This window comes from Melanostigma gelatinosum (assembly GCF_949748355.1).
Source record: "Melanostigma gelatinosum genome assembly, chromosome: 22".
Taxonomy (NCBI): domain Eukaryota; kingdom Metazoa; phylum Chordata; class Actinopteri; order Perciformes; family Zoarcidae; genus Melanostigma; species Melanostigma gelatinosum.
In genome coordinates, this window is record NC_136655.1 from 16662810 (window position 1) to 16688213 (window position 25404).

General features: G+C 42.0%; 2 long non-coding RNA genes across 2 annotated transcripts in view; both read right to left on the reverse strand.

Annotated features, from left to right (window-relative positions):
* Positions 1 to 19646, reverse strand: part of LOC306795622 — a 50111-nt gene extending 30465 nt beyond the window's left edge. The window contains exon 1 of the long non-coding RNA XR_013773001.1: positions 19179 to 19646. This is a non-coding gene — a long non-coding RNA (uncharacterized lncRNA). The remainder of the gene's footprint in view (positions 1 to 19178) is intronic.
* Positions 14384 to 16567, reverse strand: LOC306795694. Its single transcript, XR_013773003.1, has 4 exons — positions 16530 to 16567; positions 15175 to 15206; positions 14885 to 14905; positions 14384 to 14559 (listed from the first exon to the last, which is right to left on the reverse strand). It is a non-coding gene; the product is annotated as an uncharacterized lncRNA (long non-coding RNA).
* Positions 19647 to 25404: the final 5758 nt, after the last annotated feature.

The window sequence follows — 25404 nt, forward strand, 5'->3', positions numbered from 1 at the left end:
ATTTAGTTTCTTAGATTCTGATAACCCAAACACGCTCCTTTACGTTCCCAACAATAGATAGATTGATGCTGCTCAGCCAATCAAATACGTGTATTCTGATACGCTTCTCGACTCAAGTGAGATTTACACACACGGGGGAGACGGGGAGCAACCGAGTAGTCGGGGAATAATAAACATCGAACAAAAAGTTCGGAAATTCGTGTTTGGTAGATTATTTCGCTGTTGTAACAATGCTTCTTGGCAATAAATGTTATACCGTTGGGAAGCCTGTTTATTTACCTTTCAAACTGTGGCCCATTCATAAGGAACATGCATTTCTGGAATGAGCAACACAGCTGAGTATGTGGTACCCATGAAAAATTTGCCTAATTTTCTCTGCCAATGCCAAACAGTTCTGATGTTGCTATTGACCGTCAGGGCCGTTTGCGCTGGTATCGGCAACACCTGCACTGGAACCTGAACATGTGGAGGAATGTTATGTTCAGCGATGAGTCAATATTCTGCCTAAGGAAGTTGGATCGTAGGGTCAAAGTGTGGAGAAGATGGGGAGAACGCTATGCTGATTACTGCACCGATAGAGTAACACCTCTTGGTGGAGGCAGTGTGATGGTGTGGGGCAGCATCTCCATCACTGGAAATACAAGGCTTGTCTTCATTGGAGGCAATCTCAATGCAGAGATATCGAGATGAGATTCTGCAACCGGTGGCAATCCCATTTCTCCACAGTCTGGGACCGAACTCCATCCTCCAAGATGAAGACGCTCGCCCCCACAGAGCGGTTTATCAGCGACGACCTCCAGAATGTGGGAGTGGAGAGGATGGAATGGCCGCCAGCAGTCCTGACCTCAACCAAGTGAACACTTGTGGGACCAGCTGTTCGTGCCAGAGTGACCAACACAACCACGTTGGCTGACTTGCGACAAATCCTGCTTGAGGAGTGGAATGCATCCCACAGCAGTGTGTGAGCAGCATGAGGAGGAGGAGCCAGGCTGGTGACCAGCATGAGGAGGAGGAGCCAGGCTGGTGACCAGCATGAGGAGGAGGTGCCAGGCTGTTGTGGCTGTGTATGGTTCTTCCACATGCTACTGAGGCTCCTGTTTGTTAAATTAATAAATTGTGAAATTGCCAATATGTCTTGTTTCTTCCTTGTTACTGACAGACTTCAATCATCCAATCCACCAAACAAGAGTCAACAGCAGAATAAGCTGTGTTGGGGTCTGACCAAATGGCTTCAACATGTGCTGTGGACAAAGAGAATCAGGCCTTCATCCTGATTTGTAGTTTGATGAGCGCAAACCTCCGCGGAAGGAATTTCACACTAGGGTGTGAAATTCCCCCCCCCCAAAAAAACCATGGTCACCTGAATGCACCGCTGCAATCTCATTGGCCGAGAGCCAAGAGACCCCAGGACCCCTGTGGTTCAACCACTGTTCTACAAAACCGCCTGCAGTACACACCTCAATGCTTTTTCCCTTCGACCTCCGTCGAACAGGGAGCACACAACGCTCTCTTCGCCCGGACCTTCGTCCTGGACACATGAAGACACATCGGCCTCTCCTCCCCCCTCCAGCACGACGGAGGCCACGAGGAAGCTGCGGCCTTCACCCCTCATCAAACCCTGACAGGTCACGAGCCATTTTGCTGGACGAAACGACAGTGTTCTATTCTGAGTAAAGGTCCACTCAGCCCGCGTAACGAATCCGCATCCGCGATCCGTTCTCCGCTTTTTGCTTTCCCCCCCTTTTTTTGTGCACAAACCGGCACAGAGGAGCCCGACGAAGCCTCGCTCCTCTCGTGACCGACGATTCCCGGTAAGACGCGCAGACACGCCGTCTCATCCGAAGTTAACTGTCCTCCCTGCAGCGAGTACAGATCGGACCTGCGTTTGCTCCAGAGCCACGGCAACGGATCGAAGCCGCACCAGCAAAAGCCGTGCGACACACAGCGCCCGCTACAAGGCCGCGCTGAAAGCTCCCCCTGCTCCCCCTTCCTGACGAGGAAAACGGACAACTTCCCCACGAACACTTCAATGTTGCAACGAAGCATCGACAATTACGATTCTTGGTATCTCGGCATAGCTTAGCTTAAATTAACGTAAATTTAATTCAGGCCATTCATTTATATGTTGATATTCCCGTGTTTTTTTGTGGGTTTAGGATACTGTCACGTGACAGAGGTATTGCGCAATCCCTCGCGGATCAGAAAATCCGCTCTATGGTGCATTCCCGTATTCTGTTTGTGTTAAGACACTGTCACATTATACGGAGGTATTTACGCAATCATTACGGACCAGAGAAGTTCCGTTGCATTGTGTATTAACTGTTTGACTGTTGCTTTTGGGATTATTTGATTTCATTTTTGTTCTTGCTCTATTTCCTTGAATCGATTCTGTGAGTGAAGTGTGGAAACGCGACTATCGGGCATAAGTGTCATCATCGCGAAGCGACAACGGCAACTTGTGTGAGATACGATCGGCGATCCTCATTTTCACTACAACGCGACATCGCACACAGAAACTCTGATTCCTCTCTCTCCCCTTTTATTCCTCTTGTTTTCCATAACACAAACACACACAGCTCCTATCTCTGCCCCTGAGGGAAACCCCGTTCAAACGATCGCCTCACATCACGTGCTGCCCAGGCACACGTGATTACATACAGCAGTCTCACTGCCATTTTGGCCCGCGTCACTCGACTCCGCCATCTTTGTAGTCTTTAGCTGTAGTATCTTAAGGCCCCTCCCCTTTTGTCCACGTCACTCGACGCCGCCATCTTTAGAGTCTTTAGCAATAGCTGTAAGACTCCCCTTCCTTTTCACCCACAGACCCACACACACACACACACACACACACACACACACACAGACATACACCCTCATCCATTTTATTCATTCTTTAGTTTAGGCATATAAAATTGTATGATAGTGTTTGTTGGTTGCAATATTAATTGATTTGATCATTTACTATTTTGATTTAATAAACTCTGTTATACTTTAAAGAGCAGTCGTTTGTGATTACTTGTGCATATTTGTGTAATAAGATCTGTATGTAGTGGCCTGTGCTCGAACTTAAAAACCTTCACTGTCACTGAATGTGTAGTCATACGCAGACTATTGACATTATGAGTGACTACTAATTATGAGACTTAGTTTTATCGTTTGGTTATTGGTCCCTGTTCGCAGGGTGGTGCCCCATTGTTATTAATAATCATTAATAATTGTTACATACATTAATAATTCTATTGATGTCAAGAATTCAGTTTCTTAAATGCTGATAACCCAAACACGCTCCTTTATATTCCCAACAGCTGTTTGGCATTGGCAGAGAAGATTTGGCAAATTTTTCATGGGTTTTCAAACGGTATAAAAGTTATTGCCAAGAAGCATTGTTACAACAGAGAAATAATCGACTAAACACTAATTTCCGAACTTTTTGTTCGATGTTGAGTGAGAGAAGTTATTTCACAGAGAGAGTAGAGCGATCACTGAGACCAGAGAGACCACAGAGACCAGAGAGATCACAGAGACCAGAGAGAGACTAGAGAGACCACAGAGATCAGAGAGACCACAGAGATCAGAGAGACCAGAGAGAGCAGAGAGACCAGAGACCACAGCAACCAGAGAGACCAGAGAGAGACTAGAGAGACCACAGAGACCAGAGAGATCACAGAGAGACCACAGAGAGCAGAGAGACCACAGAGAGCAGAGAGATCACAGAGACCACAGAGAGACCACAGAGAGCAGAGACCAGAGAGAGATCAGAGAGACCAGAGATCACAGAGACCACAGAGAGCAGAGAGGCCACAGAGAGACCACAGAGAGCAGAGAGACCAGAGAGACCACAGAGACCAGAGAGACCAGAGAGACCACAGAGACCAGAGAGACCAGAGAGACCACAGAGAGCAGCGAGACCACAGAGAGCAGCGAGATCACAGAGACCACAGAGAGACCACAGAGAGCAGAGACCAGAGAGAGATCAGAGAGACCAGAGATCACAGAGCCCACAGAGAGCAGAGAGACCACAGAGAGCAGCGAGACCACAGAGAGCAGCGAGACCACAGAGACCAGAGAGATCACAGAGACCACAGAGAGCAGAGAGATCACAGAGACCACAGAGAGCAGAGACCAGAGAGAGATCAGAGAGACCAGAGATCACAGAGACCACAGAGAGCAGAGAGACCACAGAGAGCAGCGAGACCACAGAGAGCAGCGAGACCACAGAGAGACCACAGAGAGCAGAGAGACCAGAGAGACCACAGAGACCAGAGAGACCACAGAGAGCAGCGAGACCACAGAGAGCAGCGAGACCACAGAGACCACAGAGACCACAGAGACCAGAGAGACCAGAGAGGCCACAGAGACCTCAGAGAGCAGAGAGACCAGAGTCTTTAACCAAGAATGAACAGACTATTATAGGTTCATTCTTCCCACAGGCAGTTTAAAACCAGTATGTCTCATATGTTCAGAGACTGTGGCGATTACTAAAAGCGGTAATGTGAAGCGCCAATAAAGAGACAGAGCACAACTCTTTTGGGCAAACGTACCATCTCACATCTGAATAAGTCACAGAAAATAAACCTAAGAGCCCAATATGATCAGAATCCTAACTCATGAATTCACTGTTCAACAATGATGTTACAGAGAGAATAGAACTGAAACAAGTGGTTTAATAACCACAGATAAATTCCCCCCTAGCCCCAGTCAATCATGGCGTGCCCCAAGGCTCTGTGCTTGGCCCCCTCCTCTTCACCATCTACATGCTCCCCCTCGGCAAGATCATCCGCCATCATGGACTGAACTTCCACTGCTATGCTGATGACACTCAAATCTATCTCAGTACCACTCCATCCTCCCAGTTCCCCCCTCAGTCCCTTGTCAACTGTCTGCATGAAATAAAAACCTGGATGTCATCAAATCTTCTCAAACTCAACACCAAGAAGACAGAGCTCATGGTTGTGGCACCCAAGGCGCTGCTCCGGAAAGTGGGTGACTTCATCCTCGAGGTTGACGGCTGCTCCATCTCCCCATCTCCTGAAGTCCGCAACCTGGGTGTCATCCTGGACTCCACCCTTTCCTTCAAGTCCCACATCAAGTCCGTCACCAAAACTGCCTTTTTTCATCTCCGGAACATTGCCAGACTCCGACCGGCACTCTCGGAGTCTGTTGCTGAAACCCTGGTCCATGCATTTGTCACATCCCGCTTGGACTACTGCAATGGTGTCCTGTTCGGGGTACCCAACAAAACCCTGGACAGGCTCCAGTACGTACAAAACTCTGCCGCCAGGGTTCTCACGCACACAAAGCCCTGGCAGCACATCACCCCCACCCTCATCAACCTCCACTGGCTCCCGGTCAAGTCCCGCATCTCATACAAGATCCTCCTTCTCACCTACAAGTCCCTCCATGCCCATGCCCCCCAGTACCTATCGGACCTCCTCCGCCCACATGCCCCTCCCCGGAACCTGCGGTCTTCAGACTCTGGCCTGCTTGCCACCACCCGCACCAAACTGCGAACCTTCGGGGACAGAGCTTTCAGTGTGGCAGCCCCCACCCTCTGGAACTCTCTCCCTGCGGTGATCCGCAACATTTCCACTCTGGACGCCTTCAAAAGGGCCCTCAAGTCCCATCTGTTCGCCAAGGCTTTCGGCCCCTAGTTTACTTGTTCTGTTTTTCTGACTGTTTGTCTAAACTGTTTTTGTCTAACTGTTACTCTTGTAAAGCGGCCTTGGGTCCCCTGAAAGGCGCTATATAAATTAAAGTTATTATTATTATTATTATTATAAAGTCCATGCTCACTGATTTATCTCATCAGAATATAGAATATGTTTTGGTTGAGTTCATTCACTTCACCTGAATGAACTGAATTTAAGCTGCAGGGCAAAGACAATTCAGTTAGTTATTTTTCAAAAATGAAGTACTTCATTTCAAGGTAAACATTTTTCAAAAGCTTTGTGTTATGTAATGTATTCTTAAATGCATCCTTTATTTTACTTGAAACGATACGAAATTATTAGATTGTGTATTCATAATTCATCCAGTTAAATTTGAAAACTGACAATGAATATTGTTGAGATATTATTCAACATAACTTTCTGTAGTTGTTGCCTACATACAGACGTTGATATTACTGTTGGCTACAACATATATGGAACTAAATCATAGCACAGGTTCGACATTATTGTGATGTTCCAGACCTTTGATGAGGACATTCTCTCTAACTGGAGCTCGTTGAATTATAATTGAATTCCCCTGTTCTATACTATCCCTTTAAGAGTGTGGAGAGCACAAATGAGCATACATACTGTAACGGTGTGTTTACAGGTCTCTGTAAAAAGTCCGTCAGAAAGCTGCAGCTGATTCAGAACGCTGCAGCTCGAGTCCTCACTAAGACCAGGAGGGTGGATCATATCACCCCAGTTCTGATGTCTTTGCACTGGCTTCCTGTCCAACAAAGAATTGACTTTAAAATCCTGCTGTTGGTTTACAAAGCACTGAATGGTTTAGGGCCAAAATACATCTCCGATCTGCTGCTACCTTATGAACCATCCCGACCCCTCAGGTCGTCTGGGACCGGTCTACTTTCTGTTCCCAGAGTCAGAACTAAACATGGAGAAGCAGCGTTCAGTTTTTCTGCTCCACATATCTGGAACAAAGTCCCAGAAAGCTGCAGGTCTGCTGAGACCCTCAGCTCATTTAAATCAAGATTGAAGACTTTTCTGTTTGCTGCTGCCTTTAATTGAACCACATTCAATTAATATATTAATCAATTTCCTGCATTTCTGCATTTTACTACTGTATTTTATTTCTTTTTTTTATGTTTTAATGCAATGAATGTTCTTAATTGTTTTTAAATCTCCTTTTCTTTTGCCTTATGTTTTGATGCTTTTAATGGTTTTATGTGAAGCACTTTGAATTACCTTGTCTTGCCTTGCCTTACAGTATATCACTTGCAACCTTGCAACTGGAATTATTCTCATAATTGTAATATTTGCATTCTGCAGCGGGAAGATGAGCCAGATATTGCTGATAGTGCTGATAGTGCTGTGACTCTCCTACCTGTGGTCATGACAACGCTAGTGGAGCGGCCCACTTCAGCCCCGACAGCATTTCTGTTGGAGCCGAGGATGAAACTGTTGAGTCAATTCCCCCGCCTGGCTGTTTTTAGCCTCGTCTATAGACTATCAAAAGAAAGCCATTCACACATGTGCCTTTATATTCAGAAGATACTGATGCGTCTTCATGAGAGCCAACCACCAGAACCGTGCCGACTGAATCTGACTAATGACTTGTTCAGAGTGAACAAAGCTAGAAGTTTGAATGCACATTGCATCAATAGTGCATCCACATATAAGCTTCTGTCAAGCTCAGTAACACTGGTTGTGTGCCAGTTAAAGTAACTACAGTATATTCAGCTATATAGTTTACAAGTGTCAGATGTAGTTGTTACTAATTAAGTTATTATTTGACAAAGTTACACTGTAAAAGTTTGAAGGAATGTGAAAACTGTTTCGTCATCAAGTATGTGTGTTACAATGAATGCCAGTGGTTACCCAGCGTCCATAGATCCACTTAAAGCACCTTAGAACGGTTTATCCATGCATTTCCTACAAGGTTATAGAGATGTACTGCTGTGGAAGCAGCATTTTACACACCTAAAGAAAGGTTCACCTAAAACAGAGGAAATCTATATCTGTCAAAGTGTAGAGTCAAATATGTGTAGCTGCTGCCCCGTTCACAGCAGTACGTAGCTTTGCTCCTGTGCTGGTACTCCTGTCCGTTTCTCCTAACTTCTGGAGGTAACACACCGATATGTAGAAGTACACTTCTAAACATCACCACTCTGCCTTTTAAGACAAAGAACTCTCATTGAGAAATCTGAACACGGTCATGTTTGGCATTATGCCTAAAAAATGCTTTCCAGAAGAAATTCACTTTCAGTGACATATTATGTTGTTTCTCTAAAATGTAGATAGAAACTGTATATTTAGTTTTGCTCCGATTATGACTCTTAATGCCTTTGAAAGGGCCTGCTGATGTATTCCTTAATCAACAAAAACCAGATTGTGACCATGGAGTTGTATTCATATTTGTGAGCATTACTAAGTGAAAAAGTGACATCTTGTTCCTTTTGAGTTAATGAGGTGTAGTTCTGTTGAGTCGGCACAAACTCCCCTTTTGAGTAGACTTCCCGAGGCTTTAAGTTGTGCACAAGTGAATTCATTGAGCTAAGAAACTGGTCAGTGCAAGTTAATATAATTATAATAAATATAATTTTTAACTTAATGTTAAACATATTACCATTACTTAAATATTCAGTTTCCACACTCATTCTGAGTACTGTGAACTTGTTGGGTTTCACCGTGTGGGTGTATTCCTGCCACCCAACACAATACTGATCGGTTTAAAGAAATACAAACAAGCCAGAGTGTTTATTCCACTGTACCACAGTGTGAAGCCACAGCGCTGTGGTCTGGCTATTAGAGAATACATAACATATAAGTTGCAAATGTTGGAAGCAGAACCAAATTTGATACAAGAAAAGATTAGAAAGTAGGGCTGTGCAAAAGTACAGATACAGCTTATAGATACATAAAAAAAAACCCTGTTTTAAACACAACTTACGCTGCTCTTATATCAACAATCTTATGTGAATGCGTGGATTGACCTTTAACCCGGCTTTGGCCATTTTCACACAGTAGTACTGAGAGCATCAGAGCGTTGGTTTTCTTCACCTACTCTCATATGGCAATGCAGGACATGGGCGTAACGTGGGGGGGGCCAAGGGCCCTACGGACCCAAAATCATCTGCCTCATCGGACTCAAACAACATCATTTCTGTTGACAATCAATTTCATGACATGTTAATAAATGATCAATGTGTATTCATGTGAACCTTGTATATCAAGGTATTATATACCTAAATGACCAGTGCAACCCAGCCCTTGTGATGATACCCCTCTTTAAATAAGTCACGGTATTGTACTTCCTTTCTTATGCTGACCCACGTCTGATGTTTGACCTGTTCACTAGAACAAAGGGAACGTACCACAACCTCAGCTCGAGGTTTATTAATGTAATGCCACCTGTAGGCCTCATGTTGAAAACACAAGACGAGAAATCTACATGACAAGTCCAAATGCCTGGGACCACAGCGATACCTAGATGAGCATTACCAGGGTCTCAGCAGGCCTCAAGAAGTCAGAAAGGGTGTCAAGCAACTCTTCCTATGAAAGCAAGACATCTGAGTGAATGGTTGTACAGTGTGTCATTTCAATTGTTGGAAACCAAAAGAGTTTATACCTGTTCCAAAACGGCACACTTTAAGGCGGGGCAGAAAGCCCGCTGTCACAGAGAGGGCCCACGATGGGAATACCGATGCACATATTCAGACACTCAGTCAGTAGTTGTGTGAACAATGAAGAGAACACCCTGCCTGCGTCTCTCTCAGCTCTGAAGTGGGAGTGCTTATTGTTTGTGTCACGTTGTCAGTCCAAAACTCAAAGACATTCAGTTTAGTGCCACATATGAAATTAACCAGTGACTGAAGAGGGAACCAGGGAACGTTTGACCCTTTGGCCTGAAGATTCAATGGATTATCAACACAGTTGCTGATTCATTTTCTGTTGGGGGATTTTGCCTCTTGCTTGGAAACATGATAATTATACAAATACATTTTTTCTCACCTTTGAGTAAATGCAGCACAATTACTATTGTATTGATCCATTCTCTGTTGATTGATGAGTTTGCATAAATAAACATATGTGGTGTGTATAACGTTGCAAGGTGAAGACTAGCTCTAGTTTGGTGTGTGGATATGGACAAAATGCATTGATTGCTTCATGCTAATCCAGTGTTTCTGTAAATAGCATCAGTGCGAATCAGCATGTATGAATCTGTCTGAAACTGAAGGTATGCCTAAATTCAATGCTTTCCCTCCATCCATCAATTATCTTTAACCGCTTATCCTGTTCAGCTGATCCCAGCTGACGTTGGGTGAAGGCAACGTTCACCTGGACAGGTTGCCATACGATCACAGGGCTGACACCTGGAGACGGACAACCATTCACGCTCACATTCACAGTAGTCAATTGTTAGAAACATTCACTCGAGACTGGTGTAAAAATCATTAATCATGGACATTTATTCTTTGCAAAGGAGACAGGGTTGATTCACATACAGAATGTACATAAAGACCGCTCGAAGATCTGTCTCCGAGTCTCTGGTATTTATACTCAGTAAACAACATGCAGTGGGCTGCACAGGGTAACACACACACACACACACACACACACACACACATTTCTCGTTTCACACAGGCGTCTATGTATCTGGACTTTAACAATTCGTTCTACAAAGGACACTTTCTCGTAAGTCATGATCGCAAATCAGCCCTGCGTAAGTATTGACGCTTTCTACAAGTTTGTGATCATTCTTATTCAGGACAAACAGCTGAAGTGTTCTTTCAGCAATCAACTGCTTCTTAATAGATTCAACATTTGCTGAAGACCTAGTGTCAGTGAAAGTTCGCACAAGGACACAGGCCTTAAACACTACAGAGGAGATGAGCTTCTGTTGAATGTATAACATTCTTTAATCATTTAAACGCATACTAATTAGTCATTTCGATTTTTTCCCAACATCAATCAACCTCTTTGGACTGTGGGAGGAAGCCGGAGAGCCCTGAGGGGGCCCACACTGACACGGGGAGAACACGCACTCCACACAGAAAGGAATCGAACCCTGGTCCCTCTTGCTGTGAGGCTGCGACAGTGTTCAATCATGTGTAAAATCATTCTAACATAAGTCAGGATGCCGATCAGTACAGCTAGATGATCAGAATGCATGGTTGTATTCTGTGTTTGCCGCTGTTTAAATGAAATTACTCCAGGGCTCTGTAAGGTGCAATACATCCAGTGAGGGACATGCTATCACAGTTCACAATAACTCCAAGAAAGGGCTTGTTTAGCAGTCTACTGGATCAGCACACAGTGTGAAGGACAACAAACAGTCTGAAATTTGTTGTATTATTTCTTCCAATTTTAGTCCGAAGACTAAAAAAAGCCAGTGCCTACATCGAAGATATCAAACAAGTGACTCGTGGATCTCGCATGGCTGTCTGTAGAGGTCAAATGTTCCATCAGCGTCATCACTCATACGGTGGTTTGAGAGTGTGGCCGTATCTACAGTGGAGGAATTAACTTCCACAATATCTCCAGTCACTACATGGTGAAGAGTGCACCCCCTGAATGTGGCTGTTTAATGCCACCACAGATCCCCTGAGAGTCAGCCTCCACACTCATTAAGGAAGCCTGACAGACACAATACTGACGCACGATGTCTCCAGGGACACATGGAGACATTGACTGTCTTCTTATTGACTCAGGAGGTGGAGGAGTCTGTATCTAAATGCTGAATTCTCTGAGGCGAGGTGAAGTTGCTCAAAGATATAGAAATGGGGTACCGTGTTCTGTGGAAGATGTTTTTGAAGCAAAATTTAACATTATGGAGCAGAAAGTTGGTTTTCCTCTCAATTAACGGCTTCCGTGTCAAATGTGGAAATCTGTGGGATTCTACAGTAATTTTTCTACGACAAGGACAATATTAGCTACTCTTACATCCAGAAATTATGCATGAAGAGTGAAGATTGTGGACACAGTGGCAAAATACAAATGTTTTTTTCACAAGAATCTCAAGCTGCTCTTCACTCTAGCGGTGACATCACGCACTCTAAGCTGCCCAATACACACCCATTATAGTCAGAAAAGGGCTGAAAAATCATAAAAGTTAAATTGCTGCAGTTCAAAAAGTTTAAAAGATATCGGAAAGCTGAATTATGCGGCAATAGTTGAGGGTTTTCTCAACATTTGAAAGTTGAAATGGTGTCTGTAGCTGAAAGTATGAGAAAGTTGAAGGATTTGAAAGTTGAAGAAGTTTAAGAGGATTTGAAAATCTTCTCCATAGGAACCCATTCAAAAAAGTTGCTAAAAGCTTAATAATTCAAAAAGTTTAAAGGTTAGAAATAGAAAAAGTCATAGCAGAGATGAGCTGAACATTTTGATAGTTGAACGGTTTCTGTAGCTTAAAAAATGAAGAAGAAGCGTTGCGACGAAACGGGGGACGGAAGAAATGGAGGAACTAGAAAAAGCATTTCCTGCTGAAAATGCGTTGGAATGCTGAAAACTGAAATGAATCGCAAAAACATTGCTGAAAATAGATATCCAATTCAAAAACAAATTGCAAAAAGCTTAATAATTCAAAAAGTTTAAAGATTACAAATATGAAAAGTCATATCACAACTCTCCTGAAAGAGCTGAACATTTTGATATTTGAACAGTTTCTGTGGCTTAAAAAAATTCATCAGTGGTGATATTTGTAGTAGTATAAGTTGTAGTAGAAGTATTATTTGTAGAAGTATTAGTAGCATTAGAATAACTACTAGTAGTAGTAGTGATATTTGTAGTAGTAGTAGAAGTATTATTAGTAGTAGAAGTATTAGTCATTAGAAGACGTAGTATCAGCAGTCATAGTAATAGCTGTAGTATTGGTCATAGTATTTAATATCACAGTAGTAGTAGTAGTAATAGTAATGGCAGTAGAAGACGTAGCAGTAGTACTAGTAGCAGTCGTACTAATAGCTGTAGTAGCATGAATAGCAGTCGTAGTAGGAGCAGTTGTCGTATAAGTAATAGTAGTAGTGGTGGTAATAGCAGTAGTGGTAGTAATAATATTTATGGTAGCAGTAATAGCAGTAGCAGTAATAGTAGCAACAGCAAAAGTTGAAGTAGTAGTTGTCGTAGTAGTAACACTAGAAATATTAGCAGTAGTAGTCGCAGTATTAGTAAGAGCATTCATTATTTCAACAAAAAAGCCTAATTTTGAGCTCAGTGTTTAAATACAGTTAATCCATGAGGCTTTTATTTTGAAAGGGTGGTGCTGGGTGGGGGAGAGGAGACATAATCATCATGTTTGACACACATAAACAGAGGTTATTAAATGACAGGCTTCATCACAAGCATTTCAATTAGAATTCAGTTAGAGACATCACGCACTCTAAGCTGCGCAATACACACCCATTATAAAGTCAGAAAAGTGCTGAAAAATCATAAAAGTTAAATTGCTGCAGTTCAAAAAGTTTAAAAGATATCAAAAAGCTGAATCATGTTGGCAATAGTTGAGGGTTTTCTCAACATTTGAAAGTTGAAATGGTGTCTGTAGCTGAAAGTATGAGGAAGTTGAAGGATTTGAAAGTTGAAGTTTAAGAGGATTTGAAAATCTTCTCCATAGAAACCCATTCAAAAAAAGTTGCTAAAAGCTTAATAATTCAAAAAGTTTAAAGGTTAGAAATAGAAAAAGTCATAGCAGACATGAGCTGAAGGAGCTGAACATTGTGATAGTTGAACGGTTTCTGTAGCTTAAAAAATGAAGAAAAAGAGTTTCAAAAAAGGGGAGACGGAAGAAATAGTGGAATGAATGCTTCTGAAGAACGTTGGTCTGCAGACAGGAAACAGCCGCTCCAAATGAATGCAGTTCCTCATAGATAGTCTGGATTTTATTTCAGTAGGAACAGGTTAAACAACAACAAAACACTGAATGATTCAAACAATTATATTTATAATTTATATGGAAAATAATCTAAATAAATTAAATAATAATGAATACAATGTATGTAGTGGTATTACTTTTACTCGTATGTAGACTAGTCAAGTAAACAACAATGTGAAACGTGAAATATCTGTTACCAAAACAAACCTCTGGGTACAAACCAACAGAACTCCACAGCAACACAGATCAGGAACTAGACTTATTCTCTAATGTGGATTTTCACTACCGGTAGTTGTTTTTTATGTATATTAACCAGAATGCAGTTTCCTTTAATTATGTTAACTTAATCATGAACTTTTACAAGAAATTATATATTTGGAAATTGACCAGATTTAATTAGAAATTATTTTCCCAAATGTTTGTGATAGAAGTGTAACTTTTTCAATCACAACAAAATTATGTGCATGTCTTTTTCAATTATATGTTCAATTTTGTTGAAAAAATCTCTTAGTATATTTCAAATGTTTTGTACTGTTTGTACAAACAGTAATAGTATTCTATAGATGTATATGATGTAGATAGAAGATTGAAAGAGGTGAGCGTGAGAGAGGAGAATCTCTCAGATTTCTTAAAAGATAGATCAGGTACCAGTAACCCAAAGCAAGTGAGTGGATCAGAGGATCAGTGGAGAGACAGAGAGTGGGCGAGATGAGAGACTCTCAGGTTTTCGTTCAACAGACAGGTTGTGATAACCATGTAATTTACTTCAGAATATAAGATTTCAGAAATCAGTTTCCAGTAATTTGTTCAGAAGTTTTTCAGAAGGTTCGGTAGGTTTGGAAAGTTCGGTAACAGCTAGAGTGGGATAGAAGGGGGATACAAAGAATGAATTCCAATATCAAAGACAGAGCGGTAGATTGACAGGAAAGCTAGAGGAACCAATGCTTAGACAGAGTTGATAGAAGGTATAGGAAAGACAGAGAGCCAATATGATAGAGGAGAGGGGAGACAGCAGGACACCTGTAAGACACAATAAAGACACACATTAGACAGCAGTCTGAATAACAAACTAAGTAACTTCTACCCTAAGCTAAAAGTTCAGTGAAGTGTCTGCTCACATGATCAGAATGTAAACACATCATGACAGTATAACAGGTAATAGTGCACAGATTTATGTGAAATATCATGAAATGATATGTATATGATGGTATGAAATGATGGTATAGCTGTTTAGAAGTCTCACATTTTCACTAACTACAACTTCACTACAGTGTGTTTAAAACCTGCAGTATTAAGTGTTTTAAGTAAAAGTGTTGATTCACATGTGAATTTAGTGTCAAGTTACCACGGAGACACCAACTCTGATCTACAGTTAGAGACGGGAAGGAGGAGGCCAGAAGAAGTGGAGAGAGAGAAAGAAATGATCTTTACTTTCCTCTCAGAAAACCAGTGTGTCACAGCTCATTTCAATCTAGATCAAACTGTTATTCAGGGTGGGTCATTTAGTGTTGAGTACGTAATGGATGGATGTAATTCCTGTCGAGACTACATTAGGATGGGAAGTCATTCTTAATGTAAACCAATGTAATATTAGTTTAGTAACAGCAAAATCATAATTCATGTGTGTGAACTTACACTTCAGAGATGCAAGGAGTCACAGTGATGGTCTGCAATCAGAGACAGAAAGGAGGGGGATAGAAGGAGGAGCGGGAGGGTGAAATGTTTAGTTTAATTTCAGAAAACCATCATTACAGCTCATTTTATTTCCTTGTTAATTATCAAAGTCTCATTCAAGATCTAGAATTTCCCAGGAACTTATGTTAGTCTTCAATATATATATTTAAGTTGCTTTAGAGAGAATAAATCACACAAAATAAATGAATCTGGTGTCAATCTAAACAAAAGGAAAAGGTCTAAGATAGGGCTGCAACAACGAATCGATAAAATCGATAATCGATTTTTAAAATAGTTTTCATTATCGATTATCAAATTTCATAATCGATTCGTTATGTCGCGCGATTATTACGCCACTCAATAAGTCTCGGAGATGTTTGACAAAAACAAAAGGGGAAAAAAGAGCGGAGCACAGCAGTTGTTGTGTGAAGTGGAGCTTCTAATGACGACCAAGACACGTCTGGTTTTGAACGGAACACTTTACTTCCTGAAAACTGCAGTTTAACAACTGTTACAGTGAACAGACCACGCTCTTGCACCCGACATATACGTTAGGTTTTCACTTATCGTTATCATTGTTGTCGTATCATAGCACATTGCATGCATCATGCTACTTCCTGTCTCTTCACAGTCAAATCACTTCCGTTTTCATGCTCTTCACAATAAAAGTAAACATGCGATCAAACAATTTACAACAGAGGAAAGACCATCGGACCCGTAACGTTGTTCTGAAACATGGCGGAGGCAGAGGAATCAGTACGACCTAAGTCGGCCAAGGTGTGGGGGCATTTCACACTTAATAAATTGAAAAAGTGTGTTCATTGCAAGATATGCAAAAGAAACATGATATGGCACGGGAGCACCACGTGATGATTCAGTTTGTGCGTGTAGTGTAGAGAACAAGTTCTGACGTTCAAACAAATCCTGTTAAGTTTTCTGATTTGTATTTTTCTTTATTTTTTATAAATGATTTATTGTTCAGACAGCTCAGGTCCCTTTAAACAAAAATATACATATTTTTGTTCACATGTATGTTTTTTGTGTTAGTCCATTTGTTTTTTTTGTTTTTTAATTATTACTTTAACAGCTCAGGGATGTTCAAGAAGCAACCTGTTTGTGCACTTTCTGAAGATCAGTTCTGTTTTTGAATAAAGGGTTGGAAATGAATGCTTTTGTTTTTTTATCCGATTAATCGCAAAAAGAATCACCCAATTAATCGATTATTAAAATAATCGCTAGTTTAAGATACTTAACAGTTAAACACATCAAGTTATGTGGTCTATTGTCAATTTCAGTTACAGCATGTCCGTACTTACCAGCCAAAGCACAGATGTTGATCAATGTTCTCTTTGCCTAAGAGAGGAAACACATTATTATCTTCTGTGTGTAGGAGCAATAAAGGGTTAAAACTAGCAGAACTACAGAACACCCACAACTAATGACAGCTCCATCTCAGCTCCATGTGAGGGCTCACTGTGGACTAATAATGGATTATCTAATGTCTCTGTATACTGAATATATAAAGTCATGTTCCTATAGGGCCTGCATTATATTAGTGGATTACTACAGAACGATACTATCAGCATTATATGAACAAAGGTTATTTGTACATTAAGGTCTAATTCAAGATCACAAAGCTTGTGTATAATCATGTCTATTGGTCACTTTCTGTTACAGATTTACACATTGACACATGAAGTGGACAGAATAATAATTGAACAGCTTTAGCTGCTGGTAAAACTAACAAACAGTTATAAAACAATCTGACTGTAATGTTACCACAGCAAACATATTGTTGTCAGGATAGTTTTATGAAAAAGACTAGTTTTGTATTAGAAATAACCTGTTAATTAGCTTAGTGGTTTATTGTCAGTTTAATAGAGAGATGAAGTCACGCCCTTTACAGTGTCCTGTGGGACTTTACTTTATAACTCGACAGTTCGATCCTTGGCTGGGACGTGTCATGTGTCGAAGTGTCCCTGAGCAATACACTGAACCCCTAACTGCTCCCCGGGCGCCTGTCATAGTCAGCCCACTGCTCCCTATATACAGGGATGGGTCAAATGCAGAGACAAATTTCCCCCTTACCGGGATCAATATAGTATAATGCACGTCAGCTGCACAGCCGTTACCTTGGCTTGCTAGCTAGCTCGCTAGGTAACTTAGCTATATCCATCCACACATGTACCTTATCATACATGATGTGTTTTATTCTGCTACTGTTCTTATCAGCCGGGAAGTAGAGAACAGGCAAGGCCTGTTGTTCATGCAAGTACAGTCTTTTTTAAGTAGACTTCAACAGTTTGACAACAAAATGCCGTATGACGAACGTTAGCAGCTATGCTAACATTAGCACTTCGCTAGTATTTGTACGTTTTTCTTTGGTTCACCGGGAAAATGTTAATCTTCTTGCTTATTTTGAACCCTGTTTGAGTTAGAAAGTACTTGTAATGCCATTGTAAAATGTGGAAGCTTCATTTTTAAAGTTGAGTATAGAAACACACTTTGCTACTTACCGGTCAATGACTCAGAGAACAATGTCGAAGGCCTGGTTTCTTCCGTAGTGAAGTTAAGATGAGGCGTTTAAGGGTACCCGGAATTCACGCACTCTAAGCTGCGCAATACACACCCATTATAAAGTCAGAAAAGGGCTGAAAATCATAAGTTAAATTGCTGAATTATGTTATGCTGAATAGTTGAGGGTTTTCTCAACATTTGAAATTTGAAATGGTGTCTTTAGCTGAAAGTATGAGGAAGTTGAAGGATTTGAAAGTTGAAGACGTTTCATAAGTCTCATAAGTGACTGTATGAGAGAGAGACACACAGAGAGGAGTGTTTGTGCACGTGTGTCTGTGAGTCTGTGTGTTTATCAACATCACTAATTGGCTCAATCGCGAACACCTGTGTGCCTGAAGCCATTTGAAAATATTCTCCATAGAGATCCCATTGAAAATAAAAAGCTTAATAATTCAAAAAGTTTAAAGGTTAGAAATATAAAAAGTCATAGCACCCCTCTGGTGAAAGAGCTGAACATTTTAATAGTTGAACGGTTTCTGTAGCTTAAAAATGGAGGAGAAGAGGGGCACGGAAGAAATAGAAGAAGTTGAATAAAGAAACAGGATAACAATTGTTGGAATGCTGTTAAGCATTCCAACAATGAGTGAGTGAGAGAGAGACCTCTAAAGATTCCTAAGACCTGAATGACTGTATGAGAGAGACACACAGAGAGAGAGGGAGAGGAGTGTATGTGCGCGTGTGTCTGTGAGTCTGTGTGTTTATCAACATCACTAATTGGCTCAATCGCAAACACCTGTGTGCCTGAAGCCATTTGAAAATATTCTCCATAGAGATCCTATTGAAAAAATGAAAAGCTTAATAATTCAAAAAGGTTAGAAATATAAAAAGTCATAGCAGACCTCTGGTGAAAGAGCTGAACATTTTAATAGTTGAACGGTTTCTGTAGCTTAAAAAATGAAGGAGGAGAAGCGGTGCGACGGAAGAAATAGAAGAAGTTGAATAAAGATTCTAAGAACTTATTGTTGGAATGCTGTTGGAATGCTGTTAAGCATTCCAACAATAAGCATACTGATAAAAGACAAAGGAGGACGAGTTTTGCGCCGTCTTTCCAGATTTCTAGAAGACAACGAGTCGCACAGCTTCTAAACTCGAACTCGGGTTGTGAACTCGGGTTGTGAACCCATGTGCTGCCCCCCCCCCCTACATTTGGAGTTTGGGGGGGATTAAAGGACCGCTTTACCCGGGTTGAGCCTGACGTTACTGCTGTATCGCTGCCTGAACTCTAGACATAAAGAAACAAATCGAGAGGCTTTCGTCGAAGTCAAACACAAGGAATCTTAAAGGTTATAATAACAAGTGAAAATCACACATTTCGTTCTAAAAATGTGGCGGTTTAAAGCCGAATGAGGGTCTGCTGGTCAGACGTGAATAACTGCGGTTTCACTCACCTGATGCAGAGGCTTTAAACTGCTGCTTTTAGAATGCCTTCATTAAATACTGCCCTGGTAAGACAACGATGCTGCTTCAAACAGAGACTGGCGTCGATAGGTCAGTCATCAGTTCTGCTGGCGCTAAACGAGACGGTGGTCCGCCGCCGACTGGTTCCATGTAGTTGGCTCTTTATCGGGATGTTTATCCTCAGCTGGTGGTCTCGCCCGTCAGCAGCAACATCTGAGTCGTTATCTTTCCTTCAACAATCTCAGACAGATTTGCGGAGTCTGCTTCGCCACCCAGCAGCTTCGCGCTCCTCGCAGTCCCATGAACAGCAGTGGGTCTGGATTACTGTAACCTGCGGTAGCAGCGATACACTGTCGGGGAGGAGAAACGGAACGCGGCGGCCTCGACAGCAGGAGCACGGAGACCCGGTCGGGGCTCTGCTGAAGCTCAGTTAGCCCAAATTCCTTCTTGGTGTCTAGTCAAATATATATCCCTTCCACGGAGGCAATCCTGCTTGTGTCTGAGTTTTCGGCCTCAACACAGCAGCTTTCTTCCTGACAAGCATCCATCGTCCAATCACAGCGCTGCATTCAGAGAGGGGACGAAGAACAACAAGGACTGGATCGTAGCGGACTGGAGTCTGGACTTGACCAGGACTGGTGGAAATAGAAATACCGTAGATAAGGAGCTGGACGGACATTCCCATTCAAATCAAGTGCACATGGGACAAGTTTGCCTCATGTTTGCCAAAAACCTCCTTCGCTTTATTCAACAAACCTACTTAGTTAGGTTTAAAAATGATCATGATAAGTGACAACTTAGTTTGGTTCATTTTCTGTAACCAGTGCCTAATATCAACTGAAGTAAACCGAAAACGTTTTCACCAATTTAATGATGCTCCACATTTAGAAAAGACATGAGTCTTCATAACATGAGTATGTGAAAAGCATCTTTACAACACACGCCACGTTTCGAAAACAGAAATTAAATCAACAGCACTGGCAACATGTAGAAAACGTCTTCACCAATATGACGACATAAGCCACATTTAGAAAACATGTTAAATAATTCAATAACTTGCAAAGCATTTAGTAAACATCTTTAGTCATTTCAAGACACGAGCCACATTTAGAAAAAATCTTTTCCAATATCATAACATGAGTCGCATGTAAACATGTGACACCACACCCCACATAAACCTCTTTGAATTCAACAAACAAAAAGAAGAGGTTAAGAAGAGGCAGACAACTCAAAGTAACTGGACTCAACGACCTATCTCCAAAAGAAATCATGCAAGGACGTAAAGAACTATTTCCAATTCGAAAACACATCAGAAAGAAGGCAAAAAGCAATAATATCAGTGGACAAATTATACATAAATGGACAGTTGTACCAAGATAAGGACGTAACCCCCTGGTTCTTCTAGACCTCTCACATCCCCTCTCTCTTCCTTTGCATTTCAAAAGGCTTCAGTTTTGACTATGGCCCACCCAGTATGAAATTAGACTTACGCCACCTGACCTCACTATCCGCCGATGCAGCACGACAAACCCTGCAAGCAGGCTGCTGCTGCCGGTGGATGGGACCCCACATGACTGTGTCCAAGCAACAGACACCTTCAGCACGTGATGCTTTGTACAACCAGCCAATCACCGCAGATCTCACCTTGTTTGTGGATGGCTCGTGCTTTAAAGATGAGACAGGTAACCACGAGGGTTACAATGTTGTGCAATTGCATAGAGATAACACTTACAAGCCACAAGCTATAGCTCAACCATGTTAAGCACAGCTTGCTGAAATCAAAGCCTTAATGGCTGCATGTAAATTGGCACAGGGAAAGCGCCTTACAGATTCAGCATATGCATATGATGTTTTGTCATGTGCATGGAAACACAGGGCTGTCTGAGTGCTGTCTGAAGCAGACAGCACTCATGTAACTCATGGGCAAGCTTTCGCTGTGGCTCAGAGGCTAGAGCGGGTTGGGTTCGATCCCCGGCTACTCTTGTCCATGTAGATGTGTCCTTGGGCAAGACACTTAACCCCAAATTGCTCCTGAAGGCTGTGAATGGGTGTAAAGGATTAGTTAGTTCTGATGGGCAGGTGGCACCTTGCATGATAGCCCCTGCCATAAGTGTATGAATGTATGAATGCCACGTACTGTTAATGCGCTTTGAGTGGTCGCTATACAAGTACAAGCCCATTTACCATTTACACAGACATGCACACATATGACCCTCATAGTAAGTCTATATATATACCACCACCCCCTTCTCTCTATCGATAACTATCAAGTATTCATTTTCATACTCAATGACAAATGTGACACACATTTTGTTAAGCTTTTTTTTTTTACTTACTTACTTTGTTGCTTGTTTTTTTGTGCCTATGCTTTGTCTGTTCTGTGTCTGCAGGTCCTGCTGTGTCAAACACACACCTTTTAATATTTATATATTATTTTTCAGCCTATAATAACCAGATCAACATGTCATCCATCCACATGTTCACTCCTATTCACATGATTGACTGTTCACACCTGACACACGCGATCCTGGATCCCCTGTCCTCTGTCACTCTTCCTCTACGTTCATTCATCAGCCAGATGACCTCACCAGCTCCCCCTATGGGCTCAGCGATCTGTCATCTGCAGCAGCTGAGTTTCCCATACAGACGTTTACATCAGTGAGGCCACCACCCCGGTCCCTTCGTCACCACAGTGGAGTGAACTTGTCCAACCTCTGTTCATTCAGCCGTGCCTCCAAAGTGGCTGGAAACTGCTTGAAGATTAAAATGGCCTTAGCTTATGTCAGATCACTGACCAACAAGACATTCATTTTAAATTACTTTCTTAATTACCACGAGTTGGATGTTCTGTGTCTGACAGAAACCTGGCTTAGAGACGAACCCAGTGCCTTCTCAGAGCTTGTCCGTACTGACTGTGGATACATTAACTCTCCCAGGCTGACTGGTAGAGGTGATGGGCTTGCCACAGTCTTTAAGAGCTGTCTCTGTTGCCGCCAGGTTAAAATGGATCCATTCTCCAGCTTTGAGCTTCAACTCTCCACCAGAACTTTATGTGCACTTGTCTGTCGGCCTCCTAAACCCAATGGTGTTTTTATCCTGGAGTTTTCTGAATTATTAGCTGAAATCTTCCCAAAACATGATAGTATTTACATTTTTGGTGATTTTAATATTCATGTGTGTTGTTCTTTTAAGCCAATGGTGAATGACGTTTTAAACCTGATTGACTCTTTTAATCTTGAGCAGCTAGTCTCTGGTCCCACTCATGAACATGGTCATACATTGGACCTTGTTTTATCTTTTGGTGTTTCTGTAAACATCAGTGAAATTCAGTGGCGGGCCGTGCATTTCATACCTGGGCCTTCACTGCTGTCCTGCAGCTGAAATACCACCTTATAACCACATTGTGGCGCCACAGCTCATTTTTAAGGCTGTAACTATGTACGTCTTTGTATTAAACCGTTCGGTACGAGTCGTTTGAATAACGCTCGAGCATTTAGAGAATGCAAAAGCCTAAATTCTAGTGATGTTACGAGATGTGCCGACGCTTCGAAGCGTGTGTCGAGTAATGGAGGGGGCGTTTCCTCGAAGCGCGTATCGAGGCTTGCTTCATTTAGGGGAGGAGCCAAAAATGATGACGTCCGAAGCCTCGCTGCCCGGCTGTACCACGTGACTGCTTCGGGAAGTGGTTCAGATTTTGCCTCTGGAGTACTGGGAGAGGCAAAAATTCCTGTATCAAAATGTATATAGACTTGCTCTTGCGTTTTTGTGCACGCCAGCATCTTCTGTACCCTGTGAAAGGGTGTTTTCAAAGGCCGGAGAGGTTGTGTCAAAAAAAAGGAATCGTTTAAAACCAAAAACTGTTGAGAAACTGTTATTTCTGAATAAAAATTAATAAAATGTCCCCTGTCCTGTACATCACTGTCCAAGTTACACAAGCATATTCAGTCCCCTCTTCCTAGTTCCACAAGCACTTTCACTGTCCTCTGCCTGCTTAAGCCCATGCCATTTTCCTAAAGTGACATAATAACATTATTACACAACCTGCCATATCATATGATACTACCATTTTGGGAAAATGTACACACACAGAATACATTCAAAAAATATTTTATTATGCACATATGTGATAATTTATGTACAGAAATGATTTGGTCATACATTTTTGTAATTCATAGTCATTCCCAACAGCCATAACAATCACAAAAATTCAATGCATCACATTATGTGGTTCAGATACAGCTGCCTGTGATTATACACTTGGCCAGTAGGTGGTATCGTGTGCACATGAAGCTTCGCGTAATGAACCCTTTCTCGAACCAATTGGCTGAAGTGTTGCGATGCCTCATGAGGCTTCATCTCGCCATCACTACTAAATTCAGGAAAATATGATGTTCTCAGCTGGTCTGGCTGTGGGATCCGCTGTCATTCCTCAATGACAAGCCGTGACACAAAGAGAGTGACATTTTACTTTCACAACATTAATGTTGAACGCACCTCTCTGCAGTGTCTTTCCTCCTCTCACCACCTTGTGTCATGGTGCAGCTCAACTCACTCAGAATGCATTTTGATTGGTTGACCTAAATCACGTTATGTGATTCACTACCCATCAGCCTCAGCTGGCTGTTCAATTTCGTGATAGTCACGTGCTCGCCCACTGACCAATCGCAGCACTCTGCACCTAGCGGGAAAGCTACAGATGAACACTGAGCGGCAGGTAATGCTGACTTCATTATAGGCGGCTAGTGGCCGCCGAGTCTGCAGGCATCTGGCATAGACACACAGAGAGGTGAGATCTGAGAGCAACTGAGGAAGACAGTAGCTGTGCAATGAGAAAATAAGATAATGGGAAAAATATTTTTATAAATTATAATACATGTAGTGCATTTAAGAAACATTATTAAATTATAAAATAAATTATAATTTTTTTATTTTATTTATTTATTTAAAAAATATATATAAATAGCTTTGTGATTCTGTTTAGGCCAGCAGAGAAGGCCTTGCAGGCCCTGACGGCCCGCCACTGGTGAAATTTGTGAAGCAACGTTCTCGGCCCACAAGCCCGTCATCTTTGAAGCGGTTACTGCTGGCTCAGACCCCACCTGTCCCTGTTCGCTGCTCTCCTTTTATCACCACGAGCACCGCACATCAGTTTTTAAATGCTTTCAGAGACACGCCACTGTTTTTAACTAATGATATCACCCAATTGCACTTTCCTCCAGAGGATATTTTCACAAAATTGAACTCCACCTGCCATACAATTTTTGACAGTGTCGCCCCCCTTAGGTCATACTGCCCCAAACTGAAGCCTCAACCCTGGTTCAATGAAGCCACTTGGGCGCTCAGCAAAAGTGCAGGAGGGCTGAGAGAAAATGGAAGAAAGACAAGCTCCATGTGTCCTTTGAAATCTTAAGGAACTCTCTCACTCACTACCAGGATGCAGTTAAGTGTTGAGGATGAAACTCACCCCAACGTGGAGGAGGCCAGACCACACGTGTGTCCAGCTGCTTCGTGCAGTTCACACGCTGCAATAATAACGCTACCAAAACTGGTTTACAGTTAAAAGGATTTAATCCCACTGATGCAAGTACGATTACAGTTAAACATTGGAGTACATACTCCTATGAAATATTACAATATTAACCCACTTTGGAAAAAACTACCTCTGGTCCCAGGACACAGCCGTCCCAGGCAACCACACGCTAAAAGAGGCAGAAAAACACTTCTATCCCGCCCACATATTCGTCCGCGACTCCTCCCCTTCCGTCTATCTCAATTTCTATTGGCTAACTTCTCTATGCACTTCTGTAAACGCCTGTCTCCATGACTCTCTTTCCCTGAGTTTCTAACACATTCAAATGACGGTCAGTTATTGTTTAATCCCTTCTATGATAATCCTTCAGTACATAAACTAGACTTCTGCAACTTGGCAGAAGCTTCATGTCTTTTAGCTACTAATCCTACAACACTTTATGTTTATCTTAATTATGCATTCCCAATACACTTATGATTATGACTAATTATGAATTCTTAATTATGAATTATTAAACACTTTTATTGTATCTACTGAACATACAGTTCTTTGCTCAAATTTCTTACATAAGTCAGCTAGAAATAGCTACTTCTCTGACTTAATTGCAAATCACTGCCACAGGCCAACAATTCTCTTCAAGATCATTACCGGTAACTCTGTTATCAACCCCCCAATCCCGACATGTT